This window comes from Oncorhynchus tshawytscha, linkage group LG04 (genome assembly GCF_018296145.1).
Source record: "Oncorhynchus tshawytscha isolate Ot180627B linkage group LG04, Otsh_v2.0, whole genome shotgun sequence".
NCBI classification, from domain to species: Eukaryota; Metazoa; Chordata; class Actinopteri; order Salmoniformes; family Salmonidae; genus Oncorhynchus; species Oncorhynchus tshawytscha.
In genome coordinates, this window is record NC_056432.1 from 50,229,819 (window position 1) to 50,254,881 (window position 25,063).

Genomic DNA, 25,063 nt, shown 5'->3' on the forward strand with positions numbered 1-25,063 from the left:
GTCAGTTTCTGACATGTGCATGTTTTTCAATAAATGGAAGAAGCAATTTAATAAATTAATCAAGTGCAATGTCTGAATGCTCCTCATTAATCACATCAGACCAACACATATTTTTAACACCATCCACATAAGAGTCACAGCAAAATCTTTTGTATGCTCTCTTATACACTATTTTAGGCCCAGCTGTTGGAACTTTGGCTGTCCTGGATATAGCCACTATATTGTGATCACTGCATCCAATGGGTACGGATACAGCTTTAGAACAAAGTTCTGAAATATTAGTAAAAATGTGATAGATACATGTGGATGATCTTGTTCATGTAGTGTTTATAAACAACCTGGTAGGTTGATTAATAACCTGAACCAGATTACAGACACTGTTTACAGTAAGAAGCTTCCTCTTGAGTGGACAGGTTGATGAAAACCAGTCAATATTCAGGTCCCCAAGAAAGTAGACCTCTCTGTTTACATCACATAGACTGTCAAGCATTTCACACATATTATATAGATACTGACTGTTTGCACTTGGTGGCCTATAACAACACCCGAAAAGAAAGGGCTTTAGATGTGCCAAGTGAATATTCAACCACAACACCTCAATAACACATGACATAAGATCTTCTCTAAGAGTTACTGGGATATGGCTCTGAATATATACAGCAACACCTTCCACATAAGCATTTATGTTTCGTCTATAGATGTTATAGCCTTGTATTGCTACTGCTATATCATCAAATTAATTATCTAAGTAAGTCTCAGAAATGGCCAATGTAAAGTTGAAGTTGGAAGTTTGCATACACCGTAGCCAAATACATTTAAACTCTGTTTTTCACACTTCCTGACATTTAATCCTAGTAAATATTCACTGTCTTAGGTATGTTAGGATAACCACTTTATTTTAAGAATGTGAAATGTCAGAATAATAGTAGACATAATGATTTATTTCAGCTTTTATTTATTTCATCACATTCCCAGTGGGTCAGAGGTTTACATACACTCAATTAGTAGTTGGTAGCATTGCCTTTAAATGGTTTCACTTTGGTCAAATGTTTTGGCTAGCCTTCCACAAGCTTCCCACAATAGATTGGGTGAATTTTGGCCCATTCCTCCTGATGGAGCTTGTGTACCTGACTCAGGTTTGTAGGCCTCCTTGCTCTCACACGCTTTTTCAGTTCTGCCCACAAATTTTTTGAGGTCAGGGCTTTGTGATGGCCACTCCAATACCTTGACTTTGTTGTCCTTAAGCCATTTTGCCACAACTTTGGAAGCATGCTTGGGGTCATTGTCCATATGGAAGACCCATTTGCGACCAAGCTTTAACTTCTTGACTGATGTCTTGAGGTGTTGCTTCAATATATCCACATAATTTTCCTGCCTCATGAAGCCATCTATTTTGTGAAGTGCACCATTCCCCCCTGAAGCAAAGCACCCCCGCAACATGACGCTGTCACCCCTGTGCTTCACGGTTGGGATGGTGTTCCTCGGCTTGCAAGCCTCCCCCTTTTTCCTCCAAACATAACAATGGTCATTATGACCAAACAGTTCTATTTTTGTTTTATCAGACCAGAGGATATTTCTCCAAAAAGTATGATCCTTGTCCCCATGTTCAGTTGTAAACTGTAATCTGGCTTTTTTATGGCAGTTTTGGAGCAGTGGCTTCTTCCTTGCTGAGCGGCCATTCAGGTTATTTTGAAATAGGACTCATTTTACTGTTGATATACATACTTTTGTTCCTGTTTCCTCCAGCATCTTCACAAGGTCCTTTGCTGTTGTTCTGGGGTTGATTTGCACTTTTCGCACCAAAATACGTTCATCTCTAGGAGACAGAACGCAGCTCCTTCCTGAGCGGTATTACGGCTGCGTAGTTTCATGGTGTTTATACTTGCGTACTATTGTTTGTACAAATTAATGTGGTATCTTCAGGCGTTTGGAAATTGCTCCCAAGGATGAACCAAACTTGAGGTCTGGGCTGATTTCTTTTGAATTTCCTATGATGTCAAGCAAAGATGCACTGAGTTTGAAGGTAGGCCTTGAAATACATCCACATGTACACCTCCAATGGACTCAAATGATGTCAATTAGCCTATCAGAAGCTTCTAAAGCCATGACATAATTTTCTGGAATTTTCCAAGCTGTTTAAAGGCACAGTCAACTTAGTGTATGTAAACTTCTGACCCCCCGGAATTGTGATAAAGTGAATTTTAAGTGAAATAATCTGTCTGTAAACAATTGTTGGAAAAATTACTTGTGTCATGCACAATGTAGATGTCCTAACCGACTTGCCAAAAGTATAGTTTGTTCACAAGAAATTTGTGGGGTGGTTTAAAAAATGAGTTTTAATGACTCCAACCAAAGGGTATGTAAACTTCCGACTTCAACTGTATGAATGGTATGTGATGTTAGCAAGTTATTGATTTCATAAACCTTATTTCTAAGGCTACATATATTAATATGACTATTTTCATCCCTTTCCTGTGTAGCTTATCATAGATATAATACTGAAAAGAGCAAACAAATCAAGAGAAAAACATACATTCAGCTGTCCATTAATCAATTGGTGTGTGTGTGTGTGTGTGTGTGTTGCGGGGTTGATGCTACGAACCCATAGGCTTGGCTCTCATCCCTTCCAGGCTTCTGGGAGGGAGGGTGGAAATGAGCCTGTCATAACGGATGTAAGGAATGTCTTCACGCGCTCTGGAAGCTTTCATGGCTGGGATCAGTTCTCTGGCACAGCTTCAGGATAGTCCTCGTTGAGGAAGATATAGGTTCCTCTCAAGTTCTTGGCTCTTACCAGAACAGCTACTGTACCTTGTCCTTGAACCTCAGGAACGTAACCACTCTCTGCCTGGGCCAGTGGTAGGTTTTCCAGTCCTGTGGGTGCGCTCCACCTCAATCTTCCTGTGGTCCATCTTCAATTTCTCAGAGATAATTTCCCTCACTTTGTCTTCAGACTTCGTCCAGGTCTCGTGGAGATTCTGCAATTCTGTCCACAACCATGTTGTTCCGCCTTGATTGTCATTCGAGATTTATCTGTCATTGTTATCATGGATTCACGCACAGAACTGATGTCTTCTCTCAATGACTTACAGATTGCTGTCATCTTGCCGTTCTCCTGTTTCAACCCATCGAGCTGACCCTGGGAGAACTGCAAACTGTTCTTCAGGTCCTGGATATCTCTGGTCAGGTCGTCCATTTTTTTTATTAGTAGAATCCATGTGGATTTGGACAAAACACTTGAAGCTATTTTCTTGTTGTTGTATCAACTGCTTGCACAGTGGTTGCTCAACTAAAAGTTTTGAGATTATGCTGCGGGACGTAAAGGTAATTTGTGGTTTAGTACGGTACCCTGCGTCACGGTTTCATTGCTCCAGACCAGTGCCAGGGGGAGTTAGAGCACTGATTATGCTTTTGTGTCCCAAGGCGCTAATGTGTCTCTAACTGACAATGAATGGGTGACATAAACCAAATAGAAACGAATAATTGTGCACAAGTTCAAAAATGAATTTCAATGAACTGAATGATGAGGATGAAGAAGGTGATTGAATTTAGAACAACAGTGTAAGAATTGCTATTCCTCTGTCCTGCACGCACACCTGGAAAAATACACTTATTTTTTGTTACTACTCATCAGTATTACTTACTAAAACTGTTTTTATTCTAAGAGAAACTAAAATGTTAAATTATATTGAACTCCCGACTGGTCACATTGTACAGCACCATTATGGGCTATTAGCAGGACAATAGACTCTTGCCAACTCCTCTCTGTATTTTAATACTTTGTGCAAGGCAATTGATCAGCATTAAAAACTGTGTGGATGTGGCCCCCCAAGTGCCGCAGCGGTCTAAGTCACTGCATCGGAGTGCAAACTGCGATGCTACAGATGCTGCTTTGATAACTGTGCCGACCGCGTCCGGGTTAGGGGAGGGTTTGGCCGGCCGGGATGTCCTTGAAAACGAAATCATCTCAAAAATATCGTTATTTTTTAAACAAACAATTTAGAATTCTCCAATCCTCTAAATGTAATTAAATATAGAGCCATATAGATTGCAAAATAGTTGGGAAGAGATTTTTGATGGCACATGGTTTATGGAATTGACCATTGTACGTTCCTCCTGAACAATAGTATAAGAATTGCTATTCCTCTGTCCTGCACCCCCCCCCCCAAATTTGGTTTGTTTGTTTGTTTTTACTTGATCAGAACAAGCTGTAACTGGACTGTAGCATATTACGTACTACAGATTACATGAAAGTCACACATTTGTAAATCCAAAACTCTAAAAGTAATTGGAAAGGTACATACAAATTATTTGTGACATTGTGGTTACAATAAAGAATGTAATCAAGATGTAAAGAAAATGCTGTGTTTTTCTTTACTGTAGTGATGAACAGCTGGAGGTATTTTGAAAACAGGTTTTCAAACACTTGTTTTTTACTGTGGTACTGTAGCCCATCATGCAAACACTGTTTCCTATAAACAGGACAATAGACTCTTCACAGCCCGGCTACTGTATGTGTGAAACTCCCCCAATTTGCAATGTATTCGATGCTTAAGTACTATAAAGTGTTACATTTCTAACTCAAGACCTCATGCAACCACAAAATTGAAAAATAGTTGGGAAGTCGTTTTATGGAATATGGTTTATGAATTGACACGCAACTCAACCCAGCTGCTATAGTTGTGAAAATCTCCCAATTTGGCCCTAACAGTTCTTCATCAACATCTTTATTCTTTAATTAATAAAATAATGAGAAAAAAGACATAAAAAACGTCGATGTTTATTTAAACTACATTTTAGTTGCACTTCCCCCCAGCTCCACGAACACGGGTGAAACCTTGCTGAGATGATCAATGCATTTTTTGCATTGGTGTATCATCAATTTCTCACGCCAAAACGTATTGATGGCCTTAACCAGTTAATCTTTGTTTGTAGGCTTGATAGAGTTACGGATAAATGTTTTCAGTTGATGCCAAACAAGTTCGATCGGGTTTAAATCAGGAGACCTATACATGTAGAGATGAAAAAAATTATCTTGAGCCATAATACCTGAAAAAGGAGGCAACAGTGAATTATTGTGGAACACCTAGCAGTCCGTGAAATGTAGACTACAATATTTTATGCACCTTTATGTACCTTTACAGTATTGTATTGTAGCCTACAGTACCTGTTCATTTTCCCTGGCTTTCGCATTTGGCGTAACACAGGAATCTGATGATAGTGTTTGCGAATAGCACTGTCCGTTACCAAAATCCCCAAGTCTTACCAGTCATTTTGAAATGTCTCCAGCAGATTTTCCGTTCCTCCTGAAAGCCCTAATCTGCTCACTTAAATGAATAAAGATCCTGGTCATGGTGGTACAGCATAATCAAAGTGAGGTCAATCGGCGATCTGCTGCATACTTATGGCCTATTGTAACCTGAAAGTCACACCTTTCCAGTACTCCTCACCCTGCCCCAAACTCCACCCTTAACACAGTTACCATAAAAACGAGCTGTTTATCTAAAAAAAAATGACATTGCGACCAAAGAGCACAGAGGACATGGACATTGTTTTCATCATGCCAGCTACTTTCTATGATACTACCTTTTCCAGGGTTAGGACTGTAACCACCAGAGGACTTGAAAATGAGTCGGAGCTGAGAGGATCACCAAAACTAAAAGGTATTTTTGTTCCAGTGCATTTTCTTTAAAATAAATGTATATAGCCTATCAATATGTTGGCATACTGTGTAATAAAATCGATAATTAAATAAAGGTTAAATGAAATAAAAAAATAATTGTGTACTAAAAACGTGAATGTGTTTTTGCAGAGCATACAACCATGCCGACTACCATCCGTGGAGATCAGTGGACAAAGGGTGGGACAACGGGCCGCACCGAAAAAACTCATGGATGCCAAGAAAGCGGTTAGTTTTGCTAGATTTTTAATATGTGCACGCAGCATTTGTCTGTTGGAGTCATTTTTAATTCTTTATTGATCTACCGTTTCTATCATAGGCCACTGTAATCGATGGGGGTTCTAGGCGGTACCATTCTACTCATCTGATGAAGGTGCACATGGATCAGATTCATACTTTGAAGACAGAAATCGAGTCATTAAAGGCAGACCAGCAGAAAGAGAAACATTATCTGAGGGCAGAGATATGGGCGACAGCTGACGCATTGGTCCAGAGCCAGGCGGTATTGGCAGAGAGTCACTAGTCATTGGCAGAGAGGGTGAGGAAGGAGATGGAGTCACAATCCATGCCAGGCACACCTGTGAACTGGAACTCCACCTCCGACAGGCAGAGTCAACATACGTGGCAGGTTCATCAGGTTGTCGGTTCACCCTGACATTTCCATTCCTCTTCTGACAACATATCTTGACGAACTGCTCACCAGGCACAGCAAGGGCCGTCCATTCAGTTATGCTGTTCTGCTATTCCAAGGATGTGTAACCAAAGAGAGAGACCACGAGTTGACACAGAATACCAACTGGGATGGATCCCCGAGGCAAATGTGGCTTACCAGTGAACCTCCGGGTGTTCCTCATTAATACTGTGTCTCAGATGTTTCTGTCCATGACTGATACAAACCGGAAAAGCATTAAAGACAGAGTTAATGAGTACTTGAGGTCACCGAGAAAGTCTGAACATGGCCTGCTCTCCCTTACGTAAGGAATTAGGCACTTTACTGTGTTTACTACAGTGTGTACTGGAGGCTATGTTTACTTGTCAGACTGCACAGTAGCCTAATAAACAAATACAGGCGGCTTCTATCTTCAAAATGCTTTAAATGCTTTATTATCCAAATGTTTCAAGTGCGTGTGGGCGACCTCATGAATCTGCAAAATATCAGATAAAGCATATACTGTACAAAACTGCATTTCTTCATCAGCATCTTTAGCTTTCGTTAATAAAATAATGATAAAAAATACTCTTTCAAAATGCAGATGTTTATTTCCTTATGGATCCATAATGAATTACTATGGGAATAAATATCACTGAATGACAGAAATATTGGAACAAAGTAGGCTAATGAAGGCAAACAAATGGGGTCAAGACAGCGGCTGCTCTGAGACAAGCTTGGGGACTGGTCTTGATAAATTAACAAGATGTTTATTTTCACTGAATTTCCATTTGAGTATTGGTTAGACTACAATTAGGGTGTGGAAATGTTAGGATTATTTTGCTCTTACTGTTGTACTGTAGCCTACTCCCGACTGGTCACGTTGTACAGCACCATTATGGGCTATTAGCAGTACAAAAGACTCTTGCCAAAAAGGAGGGTAGGGGAATAACTGTATCGCCAAATGTATTTCTTAGTTAGGTTGGCTGTATTACAACCGGCTGTGATTGGGAGTCCCTTAGGGCGGCGCACAATTGGCCCAGCATTTGTTCTTAACTGCCTAGTTAAATAAAGGTCACGTTGTACAGTGCCATATTTTCCTAACAGAAACCCTGAGGGTTTTGTTTTTAATTTTTTATTGGAATAGCAACACCATAGTATTACTCAAATTAATTAAACTACATTTCTTAAAATCAATCCCATATACTATGTTCTTACAAAAAAGGTTTTATGAGGCGACGGTGGTTTTGGTTTATCTCCCTCTAAAAACAGAAAAAAAACAATTGTAAATAACAAACTTGCTTTATTTCCAAATTAGTAATAATGTCTCACCTCTTGTTCAAGAAAGGCCTTTTTCCTCACTCACTTTTGTTTATATGAAAACAAAATCATCTCCAAAATTTGATAATCTTTTAAACATCCTATAGAAAGTTGGTTGCAATTTCTGTTTAATCCACCAGAAAGACAGAAAAAATAATACAACAAATATTGTGGTTAAACTCAAATATACTAATTAATTTAAAAAAAAAAATCAATTGGAACCTTTAATATGTGGAAGGGGGAAAAAGCATTATTATTATTAACCCTGTTTTTCACAAGCATAGCAGGCTGTGAATTCTGAAAACAACGTGTCTAGGATGGGCTATTAGCAGGACAATACAGTGAGGGAAAAACGTATTTGATCCCCTGCTGAATTGTACGTTTGCCCACTGACAAAGAAATGATGAGTCTATAATTTTAATGTTAGGTTTACTTAAACAGTGAGAGACAGAATAACAACAAAATTCAGAAAAACACATGTCAAAAATGTTATAAATTGATTTGCATTTTAATGAGGGAAATAAGTATTTGACCCCTCTGCAAAACATGACTTAGTACTTGGTGGCAAAAACCTTATTGGCAATCACAGAGGTCAGACGTTTCTTGTAGTTGGCCGCCAGGTTTGCACACATCTCAGGAGGGATTTTGCCCACTCCTCTTTGCAGCTCTTCTCCAAGTCATTAAGGGTTTGAGGCTGACATTTGGCAACTCGAACCTTCAGTTCCCTCCACAGATTTTCTATGGGTTGAAGGTCTGGAGACTGGCTAGGCCACTCCAGGACCTTAATGTGCTTCTTCTTGAGCCACTCCTTTGTTGCCATGGCCATGTGTTTTGGGTCATTGTCATGCTGGAATACCCATCCACGACCCATTTTCAATGCCCTGGCTGAGGGAAGGAGGTTCTCACTCAAGATTTGACGGTACATGGTCCCGTCCATCGTCCCTTTGATGCGGTGAAGTTGTCCTGTCCCCTTAGCAGAAAAACACCCCCAAAGCATAATGTTTCCTCCTCCATGTTTGACGGTGGGGATGGTGTTCTTGGGGTCATAGGCAGCATTCCTCCTCCTCCAAACACGGCGAGTTGAGTTGATGCCAAAGAGCTCCATTTTGGTCTCATCTGACCACAACACTTTCAACCCAGTTGTCCTCTGAATCATTCAGATGTTCATTGGCAAACTTCAGACGATCATGTATATGTTCTTTCTTGAGCAGGGGGACCTTGCGGGTGCTGCAGGATTTCATTCCTTCATGGCGTAGTGTGTTACCAATTGTTTTCTAGGTGACTATGGTCCCAGCTGCCTTGAGATCATTGACAGTTCTGGGCTGATTCCTCACCGTTCTCATGATCATTGCAACTCCACGAGGTGAGATCTTGCATGGAGCCCCAGGCCGAGGGAGATTGACAGTTCTTTTTTGTTTCTTCCATTTGCGAATAATCACACCAACTGTTGTTGTCACCTTCTCACCAAGCTGCTTGGCGATGGTCTTGTAGCCCATTCAAGCCTTGTGTAAGTCTACAATCTTGTCCCTGACATCCTTGGAGAGGTCTTTGGTCTTGGCCATGGTGGAGAGTTTGGAATATGATTGATTGATTGCTTCTGTGGACAGGTGTCTTTTATACAGGTAACAAACTGAAACTGAAAGCGTGAACCACTGCTTTTAATCAGGGCAAGGTGACTGGTAACATGACCGAACACAAACAGTGCAGCTATTCCCTCCGCAAGGCTATCAAACAAGCTAAGCGTCAGTACAGAGACAAAGTAGAATCTCAATTCAACGGCTCAGACACAAGAGGCATGTGGCAGGGTCTACAGTCAATCACGGACTACAAGAAGAAATCCAGCCCAGTCACGGACCAGGATGTCTTGCTCCCAGGCAGACTAAATAACTTTTTTGCCCGCTTTGGGGACAATACAGTGCCACTGACACGGCCTGCAACGAAAACATGCGGACTCTCCTTCACTGCAGCCGAGGTGAGTAAGACATTTAAACGTGTTAACCCTCGCAAGGCTGCAGGCCCAGACGGCATCCCCAGCCGCGCCCTCAGAGCATGCGCAGACCAGCTGGCCGGTGTGTTTACAGACATATTCAATCAATCCCTATACCAGTCAGCTGTTCCCACATGCTTCAAGAGGGCCACCATTGTTCCTGTTCCCAAGAAAGCTAAGGTAACTGAGCTAGGCGACTACCGCCCCGTGGCACTCACTTCCATCATCATGAAGTGCTTTGAGAGACTAGTCAAGGACCATATCACCTCCACCCTACCTGACACCCTAGACCCACTCCAATTTGCTTACCGCCCAAATAGGTCCACAGACGATGCAATCTCAACCACACTGCACACTGCCCTAACCCATCTGGACAAGAGGAATACCTATGTGAGAATGCTGTTCATCGACTACAGCTCGGCATTTAACACCATAGTGCCCTCCAAGCTCGTCATCAAGCTCGAGACCCTGGGTCTCGACCCCGCCCTGTGCAACTGGGTACTGGACTTCCTGACGGGCCGCCTCCAGGTGGTGAGGGTAGGCAACAACATCTCCACCCCGCTGATCCTCAACACTGGGGCCCCACAAGGGTGCGTTCTGAGCCCTCTCCTGTACTCCCTGTTCACCTACGACTGCGTGGCCACGCACGCCTCCAACTCAATCATCAAGTTTGCGGACGACACAACAGTGGTAGGCTTGATTACCAACAACGACGAGACGGCCTACAGGGAGGAGGTGAGGGCCCTCGGAGTGTGGTGTCAGGAAAATAACCTCACATTCAACGTCAACAAAACTAAGGAGATGATTGTGGACTTCAGGAAACAGCAGAGGGAACACCCCCCTATCCACATCGATGGAACAGTAGTGGAGAGGGTAGCAAGTTTTAAGTTCCTCGGCATACACATCACAGACAAACTGAATTGGTCCACTCACACAGACAGCATCGTGAAGAAGGCGCAGCAGCGCCTCTTCAACCTCAGGAGGCTGAAGAAATTCGGCTTGTCACCAAAAGCACTCACAAACTTATACAGATGCACAATCGAGAGCATCCTGGCGGGCTGTATCACCGCCTGGTATGGCAACTGCTCCGTCCACAACCGTAAGGCTCTCCAGAGGGTAGTGAGGTCTGCACAACGCATCACCGGGGCAAACTACCTGCCCTCCAGGACACCTACACCACCCGATGTTACAGGAAGGCCATAAAGATCATCAAGGACATCAACCACCCGAGCCACTGCCTGTTCACCCCGCTATCATCCAGAAGGCGAGGTCAGTACAGGTGCATCAAAGCTGGGACCGAGAGACTGAAAAACAGCTTCTATCTCAAGGCCATCAGACTGTTAAACAGCCACCACTAACATTGAGTGGCTGCTGCCAACACACTGACACTGACACTGACTCAACTCCAGCCACTTTAATAATGGGAATTGATGGGAAATTATGTAAATATATCACTAGCCACTTTAAACAATGCTACCTTATATAATGTTACTTACCCTACATTATTCATCTCATATGCATACGTATATACTGTACTCTATATCATCGACTGCATCCTTATGTAATACATGTATCACTAGCCACTTTAACTATGCCACTTTGTTTACATACTCATCTCATATGTATATACTGTACTCGATACCATCTACTGTATCTTGCCTATGCTGCTCTGTACCATCACTCATTCATATATCCTTATGTACATATTCTTTATCCCCTTACACTGTGTATAAGACAGTAGTTTTGGAATTGTTAGTTAGATTACTTGTTGGTTATTACTGCATTGTCGGAACTAGAAGCACAAGCATTTCGCTACACTCGCATTAACATCTGCTAACCATGTGTATGTGACAAATAAAATTTGATTTGATTTGATTAGGAGCACTCCCTTTAAGAGTGCGCTCCTAATTTCAGCTCGTTACCTGTATAAAAGCCACCTGGGAGCCAGAATTTTTTCTGATTGAGAGGGGGTCAAATACTTACTTCCCCCATTAAAATGCAAATCAATTTATAACATTTTTGACATGTGTTTTTTCTGGATTTTTGTTGTTGTTATTCTTTCTCCCACTGTTCAAATAAACCTACCATTAATATTATAGACTGATCATTTCTTTGCCAGTGGGAAAACGTACGAAATCAGCAGGGGATATATACTTTTTTCCCTCACTGTATATATTGTTCATATTGGTCATTGGTCCCGGGGGGCGCAGTGGTCTAAGCCACTGCATCTCAGTGCAAGAGGCATCCCTACAGTCCCTGGTTCAAATCCAGCCTGTATCACATCCAACTGTGATTGGGAGTCCCATAGGGCAGCGCACAATTGGCCCAGCGGTTAATAGCACCATTATGGGCTATTAGTAGGACAATAGATACTTTGTGCAAGGCAATTGATCAGCATTAAAAACTTTGTGGATGGGGCCTCCCGAGTGGCGCAGAGGTCTAAGGCAGTGCAAACTGCATTGCTACAGATGCTGGTTCGATACCTGAGCTGGCTGTGACCAGGAGACCCATGAGGCGACGGTGAGCTTTTGGTTTCTCTCCCTCTAAAAACAGAAATAAATTATTCTAAATAATTAACAGGCTATATTTACAAATTAGTAAGAAAGTCTCACCCCATGTATAAGAATCCTTTTTCTGGTTCACTTTCGGAAACAAAATCCTCTCCAAAATATCTGAATTTTTTAAACAAAGCAATTGTTATTATTATTATTATTAATTCATTCATTTAGAATTATATTACAATTATTGGCGGAGAGTCACATGAGCGACATGAGTCTCACAATTGTTGAGTAATGTGCTGTTAAAAGTGGTGTAGGTCTTATTTATTTAAAAAGCATATTAAAGGTAGAAGCCATAGGATTTGAAGCAATAGCCTACCCGCGTGTGGTCAACTATTTCAGCACCGTTACGGACTGCTCTGAGACAAGCATGGGGACAGGTCCTGATGAATCAATTAGATTTTTAAAAAACTGAATCTAGGGGTATTGGGTATTGGTTAGACAACAATTAGGGTGTGAAAATGTTATGTTCTTAGCACTGTAGCCTACTCCCGACCGTCATGTTGTGCAGCTCTATTTTCCTAACCTATAGTTTGTTTAAACATTTTCTTGGAATAGAAACACCATAATATTAATCTAATTAATTAAGCAACATTTCTTAAAATCAATCATATATTCTATGTTCTTACAAAAAAGGTTTTAAATTCTCAAGTACAGGCAATATTTAAGACTATCAAATGCTTCTCAAAGATGCCCTCTGGTGGTCAAACTAGCACTAACTAACATTAATGGCAACAATAGCTGACAGTAAATAATGTGCCATAGAATTCTGCAGTAGCCTGCAAGGTGTGATGCAGTATGACTCAACTTTTACAGGAAGAACCACTGTTGGTATCTTTTTGTTCATTTAATAGATCCTTCACATGTGATGTCCTCAACGGTACTCCCACCAGCTTTGGTCTTTGTCATGGTAGCTAGCAACGTTGGTTACACTCTTACTGCTCGCAGTTCCAGACAGGACAGGTCACAGGGAAGATTGAAAACAACAAACAGCAGGGATCTCGACAGCCACAAACCTGGGACAATCCGTGTTCCCAGCCACAATGGCTAACCACATCGCAGGCTGCATTCAAGAAAACCCTGCTAGCTTGATATGTCGCTAGCTAGCAGCTAGGCTAGCTGCTACACCAAATAGCTCCTCAGACCTGTCCTTGGTCGGCAGGATCACTGGAAAGAGACAAGCAGTCCCAGAAACTGACGCCAACTGCGTTGCGGGATCCAAAACAAGAAGCTAGCTAGCTACCAAGACCTTTGTATAGCAAGCTACGGCCATGAGACTCACTATCTTTAGGACCGATCCATTTTTGTAAATAGGGTGTACCTAATAAACTGTCCGTAGAGTGTATGTTCTAATTAGAGAATGCCCCATTGATCTTGTAAGACATTGGGAACTGAACATTGATACATTGCACTCTCTCTCTCAACCAGTGGCACCGAAATCCATTGCACCATCTTCCCCCAGACCACAAACATCTCTTTCTCTTAATCCTCTCCCTTTATTTTTTAATTGAAATTATCAAGATAGAGAGAATTGGACCAAGACTAAGAAAACTATTGGCCATTATCAGATAATATAATGCGCATATGTTTGGGGGTTGAAAGCTTTTCAATAGAGATAGGCCCCAGTGTGTTTGTTGAATAAGCTTTTTTATTGCTCAGGATGTGGGGCTGTGATGGGAGAGATAACATCCAATCCCATAAGAGATGAGGGTAGTGTCCCTCCCAAGAATAGGAGCCCAAGGGACAGACCTTAGGCTGCTTCTCAAATGACACCCCATTTTCCATGTAGTGCACTACCTTTGAGAAAAGCCCTGTTACGGATACAGTTATCCTGTGTGTGTATCCTGTGTGTGTGTTTCTTTTCTCTCCTTCTCCCCTCACAGGTGAAAATCATCACTCCCCAATCAGTCAACAATCAATCATCAATCAGAAGACACACCTCCTCCTATTTCCTACCCTATCACAGTTCCTTCCCCATGGTTTAAAAACCCCATCATATGTTTGCTCTAGAGCTCAATCTCTCTGTAAATGCCATGTCTGTAGGTCTCTGTGTTTCACTCTCACTTTGTGTCTTAACCTCTCTTTTGTTTGAGCACCTCCATAGCACTTTGTCATCACCTGTGAGTATTGTTTATGGTTATGGTGTTTGTTTGTTGCTGGTGGGAAAAGGGGGAAACCAAGACAAGTCGCCCATGGGCATACACTACCCGTAGGTGAACTTTGTTAAATACACTAGTTAGAACTGGGCGGACCACCCACTGTATTTTTGGTTAGTTAGTTAGCTGTTAAATTAGGCTAGTCTGGCTTAGGGGTGTTTTTATATATTTATTGTTTCTTTCCTTGGGTCCAGCTCAGCCCCTTTTCCTGCTCCCCCCCCCATTACCGTGTGTTTATAAATAAACCTGGAGTTTGACGGTAGATTTCTGTTGTCGTGGTTATTTCGTTCACACTTACTTTGTCACAATAATAATTTGCATGAGTTATGTTACGGGTCTCATTACCATCCCCCCTAGACTGTCGGGCCAAAAGGGATTCGTAACATAAGTGGGGGCTCGTCCGGGATCTGTCATAACTGACACCCATGCCGCTCATGTAGATTGTTGAAGTGGTATAGTTCAGTGTTGAGCGTCATAGCTGAAGTAGCATTAGTGTTTGCTATTTTCTTTGGCACTTGTGAAGTAGTGTAAAATGACTACTTTTGATTTGAAATCCTTTTTGGATAACCCTTCGTGGGAGGTTTTTGACAAATGTCGTAGGGTTGATTTAATGACCTTGGCTGACCATTATTCAGTATCGATTCCGCAGAGTTAAGGCGGAGGTTAAACAGCTAGTATTAAATGTATTGTTGGAAGAGCAGGTGCTTGTGTTACCGCTGCCTGAGTCTACTACCCCTGTAGGGGATGTTGCTGCTCCTGTAAGCCCATTGGTGTCTGATAATGAGGGAGAGGCTAAAACACCAGCCACATTGTCCCGTTTTGATCCACTCTCCCCACTGTCAAATGGTGATGCCAGGAGGGATGTCCGTTTAGCACAGTTCCAACTGGAGGTGGAAGAGAGCCCAAATTAGGCGAGAGACTCTCCAGTTGGAGATGTGTAAAATTGAGGCAGAAAAAGAACGAGAACAACGGCATTTGGAGATGTGTAAAATTGAGGCAGACAGAGAACAAAGGCAGTTGGAGTTCAAAATGCGCCAGATGGAACTGGAGGCAGAGACAGCAAGGCTAGCCTTCGTTCCTACTGTGCCTGTTTGTGAGCCGTCCTCACCTGCTGTGTCCTCAAACACGTTTGACATTAGTAGGCAGATTGCCTTAGTACCTTTGTTCAGAGAGTCAGAGGTTGACTCCTATTTTTGTGTATTTGAGCGTATAGCCTCATTGAAATGGCCTGAAGAGGTATGGTGTCTATTACTTCAGTGTAAATTAACTGGTAAAGCCCAAGAGGTTTTGTCAGCGCTACCTCTAGAGGACAGTTTGAATTATGAAGTGGTCAAAGCTACTGTTCTTCGTGCCTATGAGCTTGTGCCTGAGGCATACCGACAGAGATTTAGGTCTCATAGAAAGTCTTCTAGTAAGACTTATGTGGAATTTGCTAGAGACAAGGGAAATCTGTTTGATAAATGGCATGCTGCTAGTAAGGTAACTGATTTCAACTCTCTCCGGGAGTTAATCTTGTTGGAAGAGTTTAAAAATTGCTTACCCGAACGCATTGTAGTTTACCTAAACGAACAGAAAGTATCCTCCCTGGCAGAAGCGTCTGTGTTGGCAGACGAGTTTGTGTTGACGCACAAGAGTGTGTTTTCGGCTCAAACTGAGAGTAGAGCCACTGAGTTTCCTACCTTTAGCCCTAGTCGGCCAGCAGTAGTATATCAAGCACGCCAGAAGAATGAGCGTCCCTGTTTCTATTGTCATAAAGTAGGACATATGATTAATGATTGCTTCCTGCTTAAACGCAAACAAGGGATGCCTCTTCGTGCCAAGGCACCAACAGGTGTTGCTCTAATTCGTACGGTTGTGAGGTCTGCAACAAAACAGGTGCCTCAGGGTAACTGCAGTTTGAAAGTCTCAGTCCCCGACCGCAGTTATGAACCATTCATTTTCGAGGGGTTTGTGTCCCTAACGAATGACGAAGTGTCTCAGCGTCCAGTTAAAATCCTTAGAGATACTGGTGCGGCACAGTCGTTTATATTGTCTGATGTGTTGCCCTTATCTGACGATACATACTGTGGTTCCAGTGTGTTAGTGCAGGGTATTGAAATGGGTTTTGTCCCAGTGCCATTGCACTTTGTGAAAGTACACTCTGAGTTAATCAGTGGAATATTCAGAGTGGGGGTACGTCCTATGTTGCCAGTGAAAGGTGTGACCTTTATAATGGGTAACGATATTGCCGGAGGAAAGGTAGTACCCGTATTGGAAGTATTGGATAAAAGTGACCACTCTCTCTCGAATGAGCTGGCACAGAGTTATCCACATGTGTTCCCCGCTTGTGCTGTCACTCGTGCTCAGGCACTACAAGAGGGTGACGTGATAGATTTGTCGAACACTGTTCTGTTCAAAGCGGTTGATCAAGAAGATGGATTGTGTGATACCTCTGAGAAGCTGATCACCTCTGACAAACAGCCCAGGAGAGAATCAAAGAATGTTGAACTTATTGCTGAGGCAATACAGTTACCAGTCACTCGTGAGCAGCTGATTGCTAACCAAAAGGTTGACAACAAGCTTGCTAAATGTTTTTCTAGTGTTGTCTCATTGGAAGATGTGAAGATGAAGAATGTGGCTTACTTCATTGATGGTAATCTCCTCATGCGTAAATGGAAATCCCATGTTGACGCAGATGGAGATTGGAATGCTGTTTACCAAATAGTGATTCCTACAGCCTTTCGACAAAATGTGTTATCCCTTGCTCATGATCACCAGTGATCTGGTCATTTAGGAATGACAAAAACTTATGATCGGATCCTTCGACATTTCTTTTGGCCGGGTTTAAAACAAGATGTGGCTCAGTTCTGTCGGACATGCCACACATGTCAGATAACAGGAAAACCAAATCAGGTTATTCCTCCCGCTCCTCTTTGTCCCATACCTGTCATAGGTGAACCATTCGAGCATGTGGTGGTTGATTGTGTCGGACCGTTACCGAAGACAAAATCGGGTAACCAGTTTTTGTTAACGATAATGTGTATGGCTACAAGATACCCCGAGGCCATTCCTCTGAGAAGGATTACAGCCCCGGTAGTGAGTAAAGCCTTAATAAAATTCTTCACTACATTCGGGTTACCTAAGTTGGTACAAAGCGATCAAGGTACCAATTTCCTATCCAAGCTCTTCAAGCAGGTGTTAAAATCCTAGCCAATTACGCACTGTGTGTCAAGCGCCTATCACCCAGAGTCTCAGGGTGCGCTTGAAAGATGGCATCAGACACTGAAGTCTATGCTACGTAAATATTGTTTGGAATCTGAGAAAGATTGGGATGAGGGAGTTCTACTAGTTTTGTTTGCTGCTCGTGAAACTGTGCAGGAGTCCCTAGGTTTCAGCCCAGCTGAACTGGTGTTTGGTCACACCGTGCGAGGACCAATGAAAGTCCTTAAAGAACAGTTCTTGTCCCAAGAGTTGTGTACCAGAGATGAGAATGTGTTGGATTACGTTAGTCGCTTTCGTGAGCGCCTACACCAAGCGTGTGCTCTCGCAAAGGAAGCTCTGTCTTCCTCACAGAGAAGCATGAAAAGACACTATGATAAAGAGGCTGTTTCTCGTCCACTACAGCCAGGTGACCAAGTACTGGTGTTATTACCTGTTCCAGGATCTTCACTGTCAGCTCGTTTCTCTGGTCCTTATTTAATTGAAAAGAAAATAAGTGAAACTGACTATGTGCTTCAAACTCCTGATAGACAACGCCAATCTCGTGTGTGTCACATTAACATGTTGAAAGCTTATCACACCCGACCCATCACACAGTTAGATAGTTCAAAAACAGAGGAAGGTACTGCTGTCTCCTCTGCTACTACTGCTATCATAGTGGACTGTCATATTGATGATGATGGATTGGAGTTGCGCAACACTCAACAGCAGTGTGTTAGATTGCCCAACTCAGAAATGCTGCTGTCTATCCAGTCAGGTCTGGTTCATTTAACGGATGGACAGGCTAATGATATTGTGAGGCTACTACACAGTTTTCCATGTCTCTTTAATGACGTTCCTACTCGCACAAATGTGTTGGAACATGACATTAATGTTGGAAATGCTACACCTATCAAGCAACACCCATATCGTATCAACGCTTCCAAGAGGAAGATATTGAGGGATGAGGTGAAATATTTGTTGGAGAATGACCTGGCTACGACAAGTTCCAGCCCTTGGAGTTCTCCTTGCAGGTTCCTAAACCTGATGGTACGTCCAGGTTATGTACGGATTATCGAAAGGTAAATTCTGTCACAATGCCAGATTCGTTCCCGTTACCCAGACTGGACGACTGTATCGACACTATTGGTGCTGCTAAGTATGTAACTAAGTTAGACCTCTTAAAAGGTTACTGGCAGGTTCCGTTAACTTCACGTGCTTCTGAGATTTCTGCCTTTGTGACCCCAGACAACTTCCTACAGTACTCAGTCATGGCTTTTGGGATGCGAAATGCACCAGCCACCTTCCAACGACTGGTTAACTCCGTATTAGCTGGCGTTCCTAATTGTAGTGCATACCTTGATGACCTAGTGATTTATTCGTCTGAGTGGTCAGATCATGTTGACTCGCTAAGGGTAGTATGTGAACGGTTGGCAGCTGCTTCTCTAACCCTGAACTTGGCAAAGTGCGAGTTTGGGAAGGCTACTGTTACCGATCTCGGTAAAGAGGTTGGCCATGGACAGGTGCGCCCTGTTGATGCCAAGGTCTTGGCTATAACTGCATTCCCTGCACCTACCACCAGACGAGAGCTACGCCGCTTTTTAGGGATGGTTGGCTACTACCGTAGCTTCTGTAAAAATTTCTCTGCGGTAGTTGCTCCATTGACCGATTTGCATAGTCCGGCAAGACCATTTGTGTGGTCCCATGATTGTAAGAGAGCTTTTGAATCAGCGAAAGCACTCTTATGTAGTACACCTGTACTTGCTGCTCCAGATTTTGAACAACCGTTCAAACTTGAGGTAGATGCTAGTGCCAGAGGTGCTGGTGCTGTTCTACTGCAGCAGGACAAGAGTGGAGTGGATCATCCCGTTTGTTATTTTTCATGTAAATTTAATAAATGTCAAACAAACTATGCGACAATAGAACAAGAAGCTCTTGCTTTGTTGTTGGCTCTGCAATACTTTGAAGTATACATTGGTTCCAGTGCCCTACCAGTGATTGTGTATACTGACCATAACCCCTTAGTTTTTCTCCACCGAATGTACAACCAGAACCAGCGCCTTATGCGTTGGGCGCTGATTGTACAAAATTATAATTTGGAGATCCGTCACAAAAAGGGTTCAGATAATGAGTTGGTAGATGCTTTGTCTCGTGTGTAATAATTGTTGTATGTTTTGCAAGGTTGTTGCTTTGTAGTTGTGAGTATTCATGGAAATACTGTAGTCGCAACCCCTAGGGTTGCTCTTTTAAGGGTGGGAGTGTTACGGATACAGTTATCCTGTGTGTGTATCCTGTGTGTGTGTTTCTTTTCTCTCCTTCTCCCCTCACAGGTGAAAATCATCACTCCCCAATCAGTAAACAATCAATCATCAATCAGAAGACACACCTCCTCCTATTTCCTACCCTATCACAGTTCCTTCCCCATGGTTTAAACACCCTATCATTTGTTTGCTCTAGAGCTCAATCTCTCTGTAAATGCCATGTCTGTAGGTCTCTGTTTCACTCTCACTTTGAGCACCTCCATAGCACTTTGTCATCACCTGTGAGTATTGTTTATGGTGTTTGTTTGTTGCTGGTGGGAAAAGGGGGAAACCAAGACAAGTCGCCCATGGGCATACACTACCCGTAGGTGAACTTTGTTAAATACACTAGTTAGAACTGGGCGGACCACCCACTGTATTTGTTGGTTAGTTAGTTAGCTGTTAAATTAGGCTAGTCTGGCTTAGGGGTGTTTTTGTATATTTATTGTTTCTTTCCTTGGGTCCAGCTCAGCCCCTTTTCCTGCTCCCCCCCATTACCGTGTGTTTATAAATAAACCTGGAGTTTGACGGTAGATCTCTGTTGTCGTGGTTATTTCGTTCACACTTTTACTTTGTCACAATAATAATTTGCATGAGTTATGTTACGGGTCTCATTACCATCCCCCCTAGACTGTCGGGCCAAAAGGGATTCGTAACAAGCCCCATGAAGTACCCTCATTATGTATGTCCCAAATAACACCTTATTCCCCATGTAGTGCCTTATGATTGGCCAATATATTGATCCACATCGGGAAATAGGGTCATTTGGTAAGTAGAAACAGAAGAGAAGGATAAATCAATGGGCATCACCTCCAGTGATGAGGGGGGACAAGGAGATATACCTAATGAGGGTAAATCATCAGGTCACAGGTGGGATAAAGTGGGATTACATGCTGCCTTGGAATCTCTGTCCGTTTCCTAGGAGACATGGTTAAATTGACCTATGATCTCATCTTTATTCAACGTGACATGTTGATTGTGTGCATACATGCAAGTGTGTGTGTTTGTGAATCATCTGATTGATTTGATCAATCAATTATTAGTGAATTATTTTGCAAAGTTCTCTTGTGTAAATGAAATCAACTGAAATGTTTCAGTTTGTTTGCGCATCTGCCAACAAGGGGAACTGTCACATAGAAAAACAGCCTGCGGTACAGAGGCCAACATCTGTCTGCCTCTGTGCAGGGCTTTGATTTGTGTTTGCTCCAGATGGCCCATCGTGTATTGCTGTTTTACACAGCAGACCCTGGCATACACAAACGATTGCTGCCTCCAGTCAATGGGAAGACTTTACAGCTGCACAACATTGAAAGCCAGATAAATTACAACTCCTCATCATGGTTACAATAAACCAACAGTCTCTCCTGATAATTACTCCCTCTGCCCTTTACATAGCCTAATGAAAGAACTTAATGTTAAATTGAAATAATTTTCTGTCATTGATTGTGTTTTTGATGTTGCTGGGTGCAGGAGTCAGTCACACACCCCTCCCAGTGGATAAGCTAATTGATGAGCTGTGTTGTAGTTGGTACACAAAACTATTGTTTTGGGCCAACTGTTATACATTTCAGGGTGGGCTGTTTAGGTATGAACTGGTATCAATTTACCAGGTGTAATGTTGCTTGAGGCCTGAAGTGTTGAGTTATTGAGTTATCTTCCAGAGCTAATGTCTAGGCTTAGTTTAGCAGGCTAACAGTCCATTTTTTTCAGTTTCTGTTTCTTGACATCCACTGAAATGGCAAATCCGTGCCACGTGTGATAGAGGTCTGGGAGGAGAAGAGGGAAGAGGCCAATGTGGCAGGGGGAGCAGTCCGGACATCTTTTTATATTGATCAGAAATATTTTATAGATATTTTATACTTAACAAAAATATGGAAACACAGATATGCATCTGTTGGTCACAGATACAGTATCTTAAAAAAATGGGCCTCAGGATCTCATCACGGTGTTTTTTTGCATTCAAATTGCCACCAAGTAAATGTGATTGTGTTCATTGTCCGTAGCTTATGCCTGCCCATACCATAACCCCACCGCCACCATGGGGCACTCTGTTCACAACGTTGACATCAGCAAACCGCTCACCCGGTATGCGGGTGTGAGGCCGGTTGGACGTACTGTCATATTCTCTAAAACGACGTTGGAGGTGGCTTATGGTAGGAAAAATAACATTAAATTATCTGACAACAGCTCTGGTGGACATTCCTGCAGTCAGCATGCCAATTGCACGCTCCCCTCAAAACTTGAGACATCTGTGGCATTGTGTTGTGTGATAAAACTGCACATTTTACAGTGGACTTTTTGTCCCCAGCACAAGGTGCATCTGTGTTATGATCATGCTGTTTAATCAGCTTCTTGATATGCCACACAAGTCGGGTGGATGGATTCTCTTGGAAAAGGAGAAATTCTCACTAATAGGAATGTAAATACATTTTTGCACCAAGTTTCACAGAAATAAGCTTTTTGTGTGTACAGTAACTTTCTGTTATATTTTAGCTCATGAAACATGGGACCAACACGTTACATGTTGTGTTTATATTGTGGCATTAGCGGGTCCAGTCCTTAGCTAGGTAATTCATTTGATCAAAGAGGAGCCTGTTGAACCAGAGAACTGGGTTTTATTGCCCTTGGAATACAGGCTAAAACAGGGTTAGGGGGCTTGCCCAAAACAATAACAGGTGTATCTGGCTCACTAACCAGCTAATACATCTGTTTCAATGGAAGTTGTGGGAAAGTATGTTTTTGGTTTCACATTGGTTGTGGAACGAAGTCATATGTTTCCTGATCGTTTTGAGAACAGAAGTGAAAATGTTGCATATTTTTAGGTTGGAGAGAGGTTCTGATGCTCTAAGAATGTAAATTAGAGGTTATTTTGAGATTTTTGAAAAACGTTCTTAAAACGTTCACTGAATGTTTAATAACACTGCTAGCTTATTTTGGGTTAACTTTTTTGAACTACAAGCACAGATAGGACAAATGGAAATTAATTTCCTGAGGTATTAGTCATGCAAACACATTTTTTATTGTGACGTGTCGTGACGTGACTATCATTAATGCGATGATAATATTATCAAATCAATTAACTATGTTTAATTATTACGATAATTCAATTAATCATGTAACAATTAACTTATTAGCAATCTTGGGGCACCATGGAAAAAGTTTAACTTCCGGTGAAATTGCAGAGCGCGAAATTCAAACTACAGTATTATAAATATTTAACTTTCATAAAATCACAAGTGTAATACATAAAAAATAAAGCTTAACTTCTTGTTAATCCAGCCGCTGTGTCAAATTTCAAAAAGGCTTTAATGGCGAAAGCACACCATGCGCTTATCTAAGGACAGCGCCCTGCTTACAAACACATGAAAAACATATTTCAACCAGGCAGGTGCAACACGAAAGTCAGAAATAGTGACATGAAAAATGCCTTACCTTTGATGATCTTCTTCTGTTGGCACTCCAAAAGGTCCCAGTTACATCACAAATGGTCCTTTTGTTCGATAATGTCCTTGTTTATATCCGTAAAAACTCAGTTTAGCTGGTGCGCTTCAGTCAATAATCCACCCATTTCCCCCAATCAAAATGCATACAAAATGAATCCCAAACGTAACTAAATCTTTTCCAAACAAGTCAAACAAAGTTGATAATCAAACCTTATGTACCCAAATACATAAATAAATGATACAATTTAAGACGGAGAATCGTTATTGTCTTTACCGGAGAAAAATACCAAAGAACGCGCTCTATCCCACACACTTAGAAACACCACTGCCAAAATGGGAGCCACCTAGAAAAACGACCATTTCTGGCTAATTTTTCCAAAAACCAGCCTGAAACACTTTCTAAAGACTGCAGTTCCTAGGACTTCCACTAGATGTCACTCTGGGAGGACATGGCCTTATAATAAAAGTGATATCCATTGAAAACAGTGGTTGGCTGAATTTTTTGGGGGGGGATTGTTTGTCCTCGGGGTTTCGCCTGCCATATCAGTTCTGTTATACTCACAGACATATGCATATCCTAGCTTCTGGGCCTGAGTAACAGGCAGTTTACTTCGGGCACGCTTTTCATCCAGATGTCAAAATACTGCCCCCTACCCAAGAGAGGTTAATGAGGTACCGTTTTCCGAATTAACTCAAGAATATCAGAATCTATCGTTATTATTTTAGTCATCCATGAATTATTATTACCTCATATCAGTCTCATTCTGAACTTCAAATAATCTATTAAAACTGCACAAACTGTAGTCTACATGATGACTCAGCAATACACAAATTAGCTTAATTATTTATTTACTAACTAAACAATCACACATAATTACATAAACACACACAGGGTAGATTATACATTGATTACTAACATAATGCGATGAAAAGTCCCCAGTGGACTAACCCGATATGACTGCTTGTTTCCCAATGAAAGGGGTGGGGAAAGAAAGAGCGGGAGAAGGAGACACAAAGGAACTATTGTACATACAGTTGAGTTAATACGCTCATCGTAAATATGGATTTTTAGCACCCTAACAACCGTTCAATCGGATTTAGAAATGCTACACATATATACACAAGTACTGTATGTCTTTGTCGTCTCTCTGCTGAAATCGCCCGGTCGGTCTATGGGAGTAATTCGACAGAAATGCTCTGGTAGTTTAACCTGTTACGGCTGGGGATTTCGACAACATTCAGTGAAATTGCAGAGTGCGAAATTCAAAAAAATTATTAGAAATATTTAACTTTCATAAAATCACAAGTGCAATTCACCAAATTAAAGCTTGACTTCTTGTTAATCCAGCCACCATGTCAGATTTCAAAAAGGCTTTACAGCTAAAGTAAACCATGCTATTATGAGGACAGCACCCCATCAAACAAACACATGACAATCATATTTCAACCCGCCAGGTGCGACACAAAACTCAGAAATAACGATATAATTCATGCCTTACCTTTGAAGAGCTTCTTCTGTTGGCACTCCAATATGTCCCATAAACATCACAAATGGTCCGTTTGTTCGATTAATTCCATTTTTATATATATCCCCAAAATGTCTATTTATTTTGCGCATTTGATTCAGAAAAACACCGGTTTGTGCATGACACAAGTAATTTTTCCAACAATTGTTTACATACAGATTATTTCACTTATAATTCACTGTATCACAATTCCAGTGGGTCAGAAGTTTACATCCACTGATTTGACTGTGCCTTTAAACAGCTTGGAGAATTCCAGAAAATTATGTCATG